Source organism: Pangasianodon hypophthalmus, chromosome 9 (genome assembly GCF_027358585.1).
Source record: "Pangasianodon hypophthalmus isolate fPanHyp1 chromosome 9, fPanHyp1.pri, whole genome shotgun sequence".
Lineage (NCBI taxonomy): Eukaryota > Metazoa > Chordata > Actinopteri > Siluriformes > Pangasiidae > Pangasianodon > Pangasianodon hypophthalmus.
The window spans coordinates 9494354-9507069 of record NC_069718.1 but is presented as its reverse complement, the minus strand read 5'-3'; positions in this window follow the sequence as shown (position 1 = coordinate 9507069).

Genomic DNA, 12716 nt, shown 5'->3' with positions numbered 1-12716 from the left:
ACTTAAATAGGCGTGCTAATTATATGAAACAGGTGCAAGTGTTCAAGACATGTTACAGGGCTATGTGATGTGCTGGGGTTGATGGGTAGTTCAATTCAATTCAATTCAATTTTATTTGTATAGAGCTTTTAACAATGGACATTGTCACAAAGCAGCTTTACAGAAATAAATGGATTCACAAAAAATATATTGTAAATATGTGAATTTATCCCTAATGAGCAAGCTAGAGGCGATGGTGGCAAGGAAAAACTCCCTGAGACAATATGAGGAAGAAACCTTGAGAGGAACCAGGCTCAAAAGGGAACCCATCCTCATCTAGGTGCAACGGATAGTGCAATTATAAATAAATCCCTTCTATTATTGTGTACTATATGGACAAATAGTGCAATTGTGCAACCAGTAAATTCATCACAGTTTTTGCAAGAAGTCCGGTTGGTTAAAATCTACTGATGGAGTCCTGAGTACGAAGGGTAGTGTAGTTCTTTGTCACTACCGGGGCTGTCCTGAAAACAAGCATGTCACACAGGGAAACTGCTATTTTTAAATTATTCAAAGTGTATCAACTGATATGCTGGAAGTGTTGCACGGCGTTAAAAGAAGATGCCATGGCAAATGGAACTGATTTATAAGCCAGCTTTTATCCTTCAAAAAAAAAAAATCTGGTATTTAAACTTTTCCCTCATAAGCATGACCTTAATTTTTGGTCAGCTGAGGCATTATGGCTATGCGCAGACAAACCGGCCAGCCTCCATTTATACAGCAGCATTTCTTTTGTTCATAACTGAATGATTAGTATTATTTTCTTAATTTATGGGTTTGTGTTGGCTCGCTTTCTTTAATTTTTTATATTCTTTAATTAATACCAATAATAGAAAATGACTGGGTTTCACAAAATGTTCTGGATGGTACTCTTAGTCCCTGACTTAGTGAACTAGCACGTAGATGTTGTTTTGATAGAGACTCCAACATAGTTCTATGAGTCGCTGTGGATAAGGGTGTCTGCTAAATACTATAAACGTAATAAAAATACGCAATTAAAACTTGACAGTATAATCAATTTATATAAAAGTGTAGTAATCCATGCAAATTATATGGTTTGAAGTCAATCAAGTCGAAGTCCATATTAGTCTAGAATGTTTTTTGGGGGATTTTCATGAATACCAAATTTCTTGTGTACATGCTTATACGAACGACTTAGGAACAAATCCGTTTGTATCCAGCTTGAGAAATGAGGCCCAATGTCTCTTAATGGATGGGACCATTTCATGGGGAAGAAAATGTTAGTTTAGGCATCGTGGTTATTTGAGATACCTCACTGACAGTGAGAATGAGTGCAGCCTAACCATTAACTGACCCTGAACTATGCTAATTTTACAATCAGTGCTGTGTTGAGGGCATCAGTTGTAAGATTTATAGAGTAAGACTTGTTAGTATGTGTCTAATTAATACAAATGACATCAAAATTCTGCAATGATAGAGGGATCAGCTAGACTTATTGTCAAAAAACATTAAAATAATCATTAGGAATAGGAAATCAGCACTGCTGTTAACATTAATTCATCACCTAGTTTCATTCTTGTTAGGTATGTAGATGTATTTTGAGTCTCTCTCTCTCTCTCTCTCTCTCTCTCTCTTCATGACTTCATGCTTCACCATTAACTTAATACGCTATGATTTGGAGCTTTATATTTTTGTATATTAAAGATATATACTGTTTTAGTGTTTGGTCAGCTTGTATAATTTCCTAGATGTCAGATATCGTATACTTGTGCTCTGTAATTACCCGATAATTGTAATCACTGTGACTGCCTGGAAACAGTGGGGCTAAGTACCATTTATTTTGGGATCATGCCACCTTCTTCTGTTTTTGGTTAGGCAGGAAGGAGGAGTACACATTGTATTTTATTTAGTTCTGTTTGGACTAGCGTAGGTGGTTTGGAATCTTAGTTCATAGTATTTTATTTGTTGTTCTGTTGTCACCCCAGCACTATTTTCTTCTGGCAGCAGGCTTTCTCTCTGTGTTTCGGTACATGAGCAGCAGAGTGATGAGTCCAGTGTTGGTCTCTTTGATTTATGCTGCGGCCACTTTAAAACAGTTTTTTTAGAAAAAGAAAGTGGTATAACACTTCATTTAACAACCTTAAAGTGATTTTTGGTTTGTCCCTCCTGGGAAACCCTTAAAGCAGAGGTCATAAACTGGCAGACTGTGCTCCGGATGCAGACCCAACAAAGCATATCACTGGACCGAACCACTCGAAAAATACAGTAGCGAAGCAGATCAGTGTAGCCTATGAAAAAAAGTGGCCATAGTTCAGAGATTCTAATTTTTAAACATGAACCAGCTTGGCTTCTGTAGCAGATCTTCTTTTGCTGTTTATCCAATCACATGCATTTATGTAAATTATATAGCTAAAGGCAACACACCAGGCCAGAGAGAGACCTAGAAAGGTCAGAAAGTGAAGTTTCAACAGAAACAGAATGTTTAAAGATGAATGGACAGAGGCATGTGAGTATTCGACCCGCTTCAAATTCAAAACAGCTGTGTCTCAGTAGAGGTGTGCATCAGGACAAAAAGTTACAGGAGCAGGCAGTTTTTACTTTAATAGAGGAAGTCAGATATGCTGGACAAAGAAAAGCCATGTTCATTAAAATCGGAATGTACAGGTTGCTCACATTGCTCCACAAGATGCATTTACCACATTCATTTATTCATCTTCAATAACTGCTTTGTCCTGGTCAGTGTCATGGTGGTTTGAATAATTTGTTCATATTTTGGGAAACAGAACTAATTGTGTTAGAAAATATTGTGGTAAAGTATAAAAAAATAATTTCTGTGGGAGTGGGCTTGAGTGGAATAATAAAAAAAAACAGTCCATGGTGCTAACCAAAAGTGGTCCTGTGAAGTCGCACTATGAAACAAAAATATAATCACTTTGAATTGTCTTACATTTAGCCATGAACTAATCATTAATAGTTAAGCATTAAAAAGTAATTGCTGTCACCACCAGTCATGTTAGTTACTTTTCTGGACCTTTGTAAGCAAGAAATTTTATGTTACTGGACCTTTGCAAATTTTAGTTGAATACTTTGCCTTAAAGATTTCCCTAAAACCCTGTTAGGAAGCTAAAGAACCATTACGTTTCCTAAGAACCCCTTTTGTAAGCATGTACTTAGCACTGCATGGTGGTTGGTCACTTATCACGGGTTTTAGTTAGCGTGCTTCAGCAACAGGAATCAGTCCAGCAATCTGACTGGCTGTGGTTGCGTTGAATTGTTTTCATTAGTGGCTGTTCGTGTGCGGTTTTTAAAAGCCAATGTCCTCTGCGGATGTGTGTTAAAGCTTGGTATTTTATGATGTCCACACTGTGATCTGTTCAACTGAAAATTCTTTTCTCAGTGACACAGAATGTACTGACTGTCTAGACCTGAAATTCATGGTTAATACTATCCATCCATCCACCCATCAATTTTCCATACTGCTTATTCTACTGGTTAATACCAATGAATGGAAATAATTTTTAATGCAAGATCAACAAGTGGCACCATTAACTTGACTACAGATGGGCAAAGTATATAGTATTCTGATGTAATAGTATTCAAAGATGCTCTGTGATAGATGCCCATCTTGATAAAAGCCAACCGTTCCTGTGAAATGCTGCATATTGACAGGAAAAGTGAATGAGCTAGCCTTGACTTCCAGTGAGAACAATCGATTAAATTCTCAGGGATCCCGGGCCAGAGAGTGCACAGCTGGGGTTCAAATTTTGATCCCAGCAGCAGGGCACACCTCCGCATCACTTCTATATTGCATGGGGGAGTAAACGTTCTCTTACTTTCATTTAAAGCTGTTGTGTAAAGCACAGAGTGGAATTTAAGTTCTGGCTGCTTTAACAGGTAAAGAAAACAACAGCAGTGTTCATAAGTTATGTGGTTAACCTTAATCTGGAAAAGCTAAGAGATGGCTTGGAAAACGCAATAGGCGCGACAGTTACGAGCCAGTTCAGTAAAGAATTATCGACCACTCTGAGATTATTTATGTTTTTGTTTTCATTTTGCCAGTCGTTATATCCTGGATTAGTCTTCCGGGAATGTCTTAAAAATGAGCACCACACATATTTCAGTTATTGCCAAAAAAAGAAGCAGCATTCTTCTACAGTTCAATTCTGGATTTGTGGTGATGGATCTCATTCTCAGAAGAAGAGCAGGCCTTTGAACATGTAAATGAAGAGAGACGTGCAAAACGATGGTCAGGAGTGTGTCATGACTTGGCTGATGGTTAGCAGCTGTGACTCACACACACACGGCCCCACGCATGACTTCAACGACCCAGAGACGCGAGTGTGACTAAAAATACAAGGAGAAGAAAAGAGCTAATAATAACTCAAGCGTGAGAGGAAGGGAGGGCATTGCTGCTGAGATAAGCTACGGGCCGTACATGTACTTGGACCCCAATGTGGCTGGGGTGCAGAAATTGGTACCAGCTGCCGAGCCAGGAAAAACGTTGCTGCGGTAAAGCGAAGGTGTCCAAATATGAGGAATTAATCATTCACTCATAAAATCTGGCCACTTAAAAAACCTCAGGCACTTCATGTATTTATTTCCATTTACGCAAAACAGCTCTGTCTCATCCTCCTTTTTTCTTCATTTTGTCTTGTGTGGGGACTTTGTAGTCCAGTTTTGCTCTGTGGCGTTGAGACGAGGAGTAGATGTGAGTGCGTTGTGAGTCACTTTCCAGATGGTTTTGCAGCAAGTGATACAGTGCTTGAGTTTGACCCACTATGGCTATGTGTATATAGCTGGAGAATAGCCGGAGACTTTCTTCACTCTCAAAGCTTCTGGTAGAGTAAAACCTTTCTTAAACTTCTCCTTTCTAGGGCAGTGATCACTATCCGTCCTCTTTGAAATTCTCCTTCCTGCTGAGTTCAACTCCATCTCAAAACCCCAAAAGAAGCCATCTTATCTGAGTGTTCAAGCAAACTCAAACAAACTCTTTATTTGGAGAACGTTTACATTTAAGAAATTTGAATTTTTTTTCCCTCAACATTGTTTTTTCTGCATAATTCTGTATCTAACCAATAAAAACTAATTTTTATTTATCAGTGATAGCCTTGAATACACCCGTAACCACAGTCACCATCTCAAAAAACATTGTTCACTGTTGTCTTGGATTGGTTATTGTTGTCCTAAAGTTTCTTGTATTCTGTATCTAACCAAATTAATTTTTATTGTACACTTTTGGTTATTTTGAGGAACTATCTTTCATTATCTCTGATGATGAACCAATCCAAGACAACAGTGAACAATGTTTTTTGAGATGGTGACTGTGGTTACGGGTGTATTCAAGGCTATCACTGATTCCATTCACCTGCCCATTCCTTCTGTTAGCTACAATGTAGCATTGTGACCCAATTCCCGCTTTACCCTCATCTGGTTCATGGTGGATCCGGAGCCTATCCTGGGATCACTAGATGAGATGCCAGTCCATCGGTGAGCATCATGCACAAACACATTCACACCTAGGGGCAATTTATCTTAGCCAATCCTGACATGTTTTGGGGATGTGGGAGGAAACCAGAGAACCCAGAGGGAACCCACATGGACACAGGGAGCACATCCACACAGACACAGAAAAAATCCACACAGACAGTAGCCCAACCTCAGGTTCAAACCCAGGCCCCTGAAGCAGTGAGGCGGCAATGCCAAATGCTGCACAACTGTGCTGCCTTGATTAGTATATATGGTTGTCAATCCCAAACACTGACAGACTGAACAGAAAATTTGGACTAAACTAGCTGGCTATGCTAGCTATCACTAACAAAATACCGTTAGCTAGGGGAGATGGGTGGCCTATAGCTTGCAGTACTAACATGGCTCGCAGTGTTGTACATTATCACTGGTACTCAGATTACCTCTATTTCAAGCTGTTTCATTAACATCCGCTTGGAAAATCTAATGATGCATTCAACTAAATCTAGTAACTTTCTAGGAATTCTAGGAATTTCCAACCTCTGGCTAGGAAAATCCAAAGTAAATGCCGCTTCAACCTGGGAATGTGTCCACAGCCCAGAGTTCAACATGGCTAGTCTGAACATCTACGGTAAATAAAATATAAATATATATATATATATATACTATGTATTGTATTGTATTCAATACTATTATCTCATTTGAAAGTGCAGAATTGGTATTTTATTTACCGTAGATGTTCAGACTAGCCATGTTGAACTCTGGGCTGTGGACACATTCCCAGGTTGAAGCGGCATTTACTTTGGATTTTCCTAGCCAGAGGTTGGAAATTCCTAGAATTCCTAGAAAGTTACTAGATTTAGTTGAATGCATCATTAGATTTTCCAAGCGGATGTTAATGAAACAGCTTGAAATAGAGGTAATCTGAGTACCAGTGATAATGTACAACACTGCGAGCCATGTTAGTACTGCAAGCTATAGGCCACCCATCTCCCCTAGCTAACGGTATTTTGTTAGTGATAGCTAGCATAGCCAGCTAGTTTAGTCCAAATTTTCTGTTCAGTATATATATATATATATACTATGTATTGTATTGTATTCAATACTATTATCTCATTTGAAAGTGCAGAAGTGGTATTTTATTATATATATATATATATATATATATATATATATATATATATATATATATATATATATATGGTGAATAACATTGCTTATCTTGTTACAGTGACACCTGTCAAGGGGTGACATATATTAAGCAGCAAGTGAACAGTCAGTTCTCAAAATTGGTGTGTTGGAAGCAGGGAAAATGGCCTTGCATAAGGACCTGAGTGACTTTGACAAGGGCCAAATTGTGATGGCTAGATGACTGGGTTAGGGCATCTGCAAAACAGCAGGTCTTTTGGGGTATTCCCGGTATGCAGTGGTTAGTACCTATCAAAAGTGGTCCAAGGAAGTGGTCCAATCCCACAGAAGAGCTACTGTAGCACACATTGCTGCAAAAAAAAATTGCGGAGGCAGTGTGATGCTCTGGACATACCACCTACCTAAACATTGCTGCAGACCAAGTACACCCCTTCGGCAACGGCACCCCTTTGGCAATTGTATTCCCTAATGGCAGGATTATGTGCCATTCAGCAGGATAATGTACCCTGCCACACTGCAAAAATTGTTCAGGAATGGGTTGAGGAACATGACAAATTGTTCAAGGTGTTGACTTGGTCTCAGTCTGATCAAGCATCTGTAGGATGTTCTGGACAAACAAATCTGATCCATGGAGGCCCCACCTTGCAACTTACAGGACTTAAAGGAATGTCTGCTAATGTCTTGTTGCCAGATACCACAGCACACCTTCAGAGGTCATGGCGGCACAAGTATATATATATATATATATATATATATATATATATATGCCATTGACTGGCTCTCACGTTCCCCAGACCTGAATCCAATTGAGAACCTCTGAGACGTTATGTATCGGAGCATCCGAAGCTGCCAGGTAGCACCACAGACTGTCCAGGAGCTCACTGATGTCGGGAGTGCGTACAGTCACGTGGGGGCCATACACACTACTGACATTATGAGTTGCTGTGATGAAATTCATGCAAGTTGGATCAGCCTGTAATTTCAATGTATGTATGTATGTATGTATGTATTTGAAGGTGGCTGCAGTGAAGGCCTGGCAAAGCAGAGACTTTCTCCAGGGATTAAACTCAGAATTTGAGTTTTGAGAACATGGGCTCCAGACGTCAGGCAGTCATTGACTACAAAGGATTTTCATCCAAGTATTAAAATTATGGTTATATTTACAATTATGTCACTTTGTCCAAATACCTTTGAGCCCCTGAAAATGAAGGTACTTTGCTGAAAATGGCTGTAATTCCTAAATAGTAAATGCCATATTTTTGTGGAACCTCTTAAAATAAAGCTGAAAGTCTACACTTCGATCACATTTTGACTGTTTTATTTCAAATCCATTGTGGTGGTGTATAAAGGCAAAATCACAAAAACTCTGTCATTGTCCAAATACTTCCAGACCTGACTGTATATATAGTATTTGTTTTGGATCAATCAACATACAGACACATAAGTTGGTTAAATCTATTACATTAACCCTACAGTTTGAGAAGGTAAATCACTCACATCACAAACATTAGGTAGCTGTTTGCTAGTTATTAATGTTAATGTTATTTTTGTCCACTGACATGTACATAGTGACAAACAAAAATCTGATGACATTTAGAGGCATGCAAAAGTCATTGCAATTTAACAGAAGATTAGAGCAGAAAAAATAATTCTGTCTTTAAAGTGATTGATTTTGATCATGCAGAATAGGAACAAGGATATGAACTAACAATGTAAAAAAGAAAGGTGAGTTTTAATTTCAGGTTGTCTTTAACAAAAGAGCTTTCCCACTGAGCGCATAAAACAGCATGGCCTAAATCATTTAACAAAATGGAGTGAACTTGTAGGAATGTTGGAATGTTGATTCCGCATCCTGATCTTCCCAGCACAGAGACAGCTCAGGTAAGGAGAGTGAGCTCATGCCTCGTCATTGCCTCTGAATTATCCAGACATTCATGGCAGCCTTTGTGAGTGGTGCTTTGAGAGACTCCCAAACATTCCTGAGGTAACAAAACCTGACTCCCTCGCTTAATGGGCCTTTTTTAAAACAGAGTTAGGGGTGCAATGACACTCAAGTTGATGACTCAGGGAATTTTGGCTGAGAAAAAAAAAGTACACATGAGACGCAGGATCGTACACTCACACATCACGTAAAAGCCTACACATTCATACACACAGCTTAGCGCAGTGTGGGTCTTTGGTTTATTGGTCTGGAGCTGCTGCATGTGTAGCTGAGTGAAGCCTCTGTTTACTCTAATGTTTTTATTGGTCTATAAAATATTATTCAGAATCACTCAGGTCTTGTATAACTTGAAAAGCCACAACTGCAGGCCTCTAGCTTGTCATACAAGGCCATAGGGGAATCACTAAATTCCCCCTATCCAAACTAAACAAAGTGATTTTTAAAAGCAAGAATGCGTGACCTGTCGATTAAAGGTCTGAATACAGCAGACTGCAAGCAAACAAATACTAATAAATCACTTTAGAATGATCATACTGCAATGATCGTTCACCCTGGTGGCATTTTTAGCAATCTCAGCTGAACGCACAACTTGGGATCGATGTGAAAGGAACCACTCAGTCTACACTTTGCTAAGCAAGTAAAAATAACAGACCATGATCTAGTGATAGAACAGATCTAGATTGTGCCCATTTACTGTATATAAACTGCAATCAACAAATTGTTAGTATGTGTCATAATTCCAAAGTTTTAGGAGTATTATACAATTAAAGCTAGAGCATTGCACCAGAATGCTCACCCAATTTTATTTTCACCCCATTTTAGTCATTGAGAATTCCGACCCACAAGCTAGTTTTCTTCCTTCACAAAATAGCTACCAGTCCAGGTTCTCTGGTTTCCTCCCACCTCCTAAAAACACACAGTAAGTTTGATTGGCTATGATGTGAATATCTGTGTGAACGTGTGTGCATGGTGCCCTACAATGGACTGGCATCCCATCTGGGGTGAATTTCTGAATACCCAGTGTTCCAGGGATAGACTCCATATCCACTGCAACCTTGATCAGTATCATCATTCACCATGGAAATGTGTGATTCACATAATTGAAATCAGCATTGTATAATTATGCATCTAAGGCAATTGCACTGTTTGAACACCAGAGGTCCCAATTTGCACAACCCATAGAGTAAAAATACATAGAGAGCATGCTGGTCACATGATCACATTCTTTCGTGAAGAACTTGCACCATTACCAGGAATCATCAGAAATTGTGAAGTGACCAATTGCTTCAGATCACAATGACATAGGTTATAAGGTTACATAACCATGTTATAACCCTTAAAAAGAGCTCTTCAGTAGCTTTTAAATGACACCAGATCCACACTGTGGAAGCCAGACATTTTAGCCATCTTTGGAGCTCTGTTTCCTCAGGTGGTGCTGTGGAGCTCATTATGATTCAAACAATCATTTTCTCCAGGTCAGAGACTATATATTCAATCAAATTTTTGGGAGAATTTAGCTTTTTATTTATTTATTTTTATTATATTGTGAATCTGTAGTACATTTTGTTTATGATATTAAACCTTTGTTCATAGCAATTTTGTTTTATTTAGTTTCATACATACAAAAATGCACATTGTTTTGAATTGTTTATGATTCCCAAGTAAAAAATCAGTCATAAATTTTCTTGATTAAAATTTTGTTCAAAATATTCTGTGAATCGGATTGAATCGAATCATGAATTGAATCGAATTGTGACCAGAGTGTATTGTTACACCCCTAGTGATCAGGATAAAGTGTTACTGATGATTATTGAATGAATGAATGGATGCATGAAGTAATGAATGTAAAAAGACTATAAAAATGTTACAACAAAATACATGGATTTTGAACCTGTCACATATTGATATAGCTGATCATCTGCTAAGGTTCAAGGAATCATCATACAAACTTTTCTATGTTAAAAAAAGTATTAGCTTTCTTATTCCATCCTTTCCAGTCAGAAGTGGATTACGTGAAAAAGAGAGTGAGAATTCATATGGCTGTTGAATGCAAGGTGAAAGGTTTAGTATTAGCGACTATGATCACAACAATCCCTAAATGATAATGCAATTATGAGCTTCTTTTTAATGAAAAAATAACCTTATCATCTAGCAAACCCAAGGTAATGTGGAGCATTTTCTATCAAGCTCCTATGAGCGTTTAACCTGGCAGTATAAACACGGTTTTAGGCAACAAGCTAACTTGGCTAGCTATAGTGGAATATGCGGCTTGCTTCAGCCAGCCACTATTACAGCAGTATTAAAACTCATTAGTTCACACATAGTAGGCCACATAGTAACCTCAAGGGAGACAGTCAGACCACTGACCAACTCATTTTAGATACATTCTGTTTCTTTTAGCTGTGAATTAATAATAATCTGCTTGCTGTGTCATGTACTCCAAAAGCCTTACTCGACCATTATTTGTGCAGGCATGAGAGAGATAAATACTGATTTTGATCTGCTAGTGGATGTAATAATAAATGCAGCAGTTTGAGAGAGTGTTAGATGCGGGGACATGCAGGATTATAAAAATAAAGCCAGTGAATGCCATTGCATACTATGTAGTTCATTTTTATGTTAATCCGTAACATTACTTATGTTAGTGTGCTTGAACAATACAAAGCCATAGACATTCCCTCACTCACTTGAATTGTCTGAAATGTAAACATATCCCACTGTTTGGAACCAAAGCAGACTTGCGAGACAGAAACTCCCTTAAGTTTTATGTGTCCTCATTGACTGGGCAGATCCTTCATAGGCCACGTATATAAACAGGCCAGGAGTCCCAGCAAGAAGGGAAAACAGTTGCAGTTCTAAAAACGTAAATGATTCCAAAAAAGGAAACAATACGAAAGAGCAGTGATGGAGATCTTCCATGTCAGAGAGATGGAAAGAGAGAGACCTTAACAAGCTGCAGTGCAATACTCATCATCTCTCCTAAAATAAGCACACACACACACACACACACACACACACAGCCTTCCTAATGCCTTTTAATGTCACAATGCAACAAGCCCCACACACCCTTCTTCATCTGGCATTCACCTGCCTATCCAACAATAAGAATGTGTGAGCTCCATAACCCTCACTGGAATGGAGGAGTGAACAGATGGCCACCCAAAGACAATAATTATCATATATTTCTCACCGTTGGGCATGTCAGTAAAACGGCCCGCACAACAATGCCAGGATTCCAACCGATACACCCAGAGATAAATAGACAGCAGGGAACCCTCATTCTAGCTGGTGCCACAGACTTAAAGTCATATCAGACCATTAGTATTATTACTCATTAGATAGTGTTAACATTAATATCCATAATGAATATCCATAATTTTTAATATTGATACTTAAAATAATATTGACAGTCTTTCACAAATGCTGGTTCTTCATAAACACCGGGTATAACCAGTTCACCAGAAAAATTAATACAGTTTAACATTGATTTGTAAATTGGAAGTGTTTAATTTAGGCAACAATCAGCATGTAGTCGAGCTGCATACATTCACCTACAAACATCCTCAGGCTATTCTGGTAGGGGGCAGGAACGCCAGTGTTAACTGTCAGCAGGAAGTAATGATAAGGGGTGAACTTTCACCTCCAGGTCAGAGGGTTGCTCATGTGACTTGAGCCTGGGAGTACATGATTACCCACCACTAGGTGCCTGCTGCTAAAGTTTCATTGTCATTTAACTATTTCTGAAAATAAAAGCTAGACTGAAAACTATGGCAATACATGAACTGATTGCACGGTAAAATACATTTTTAGCCATTTTCTTAATTTTACTCAATTCCTTTGTTAAGTATTAAGTGAGAAATAAATCACAACAGGGCATGATGTTATAGGAAAATAATCAATGATGGAGTAGTGTGATGCTCCAAAGTTATTATTTTCCTATAACAGGACAACCCAAAATTTTTATTCCTCTTATACCACAGCATAATTGTCAGTGATTAAATATTTTAAACTTTCTTAAGGAATAACACGTCATAATTCCTATCAATTATAGATAAAATTAATGTTGTGGAGCATCTGCAAAAAACAGGTTAGTTCCTGTTATCATTTACATTATAACAGCTATAAACAATCATCATGTTACTTAGAAACCACTAAGTGG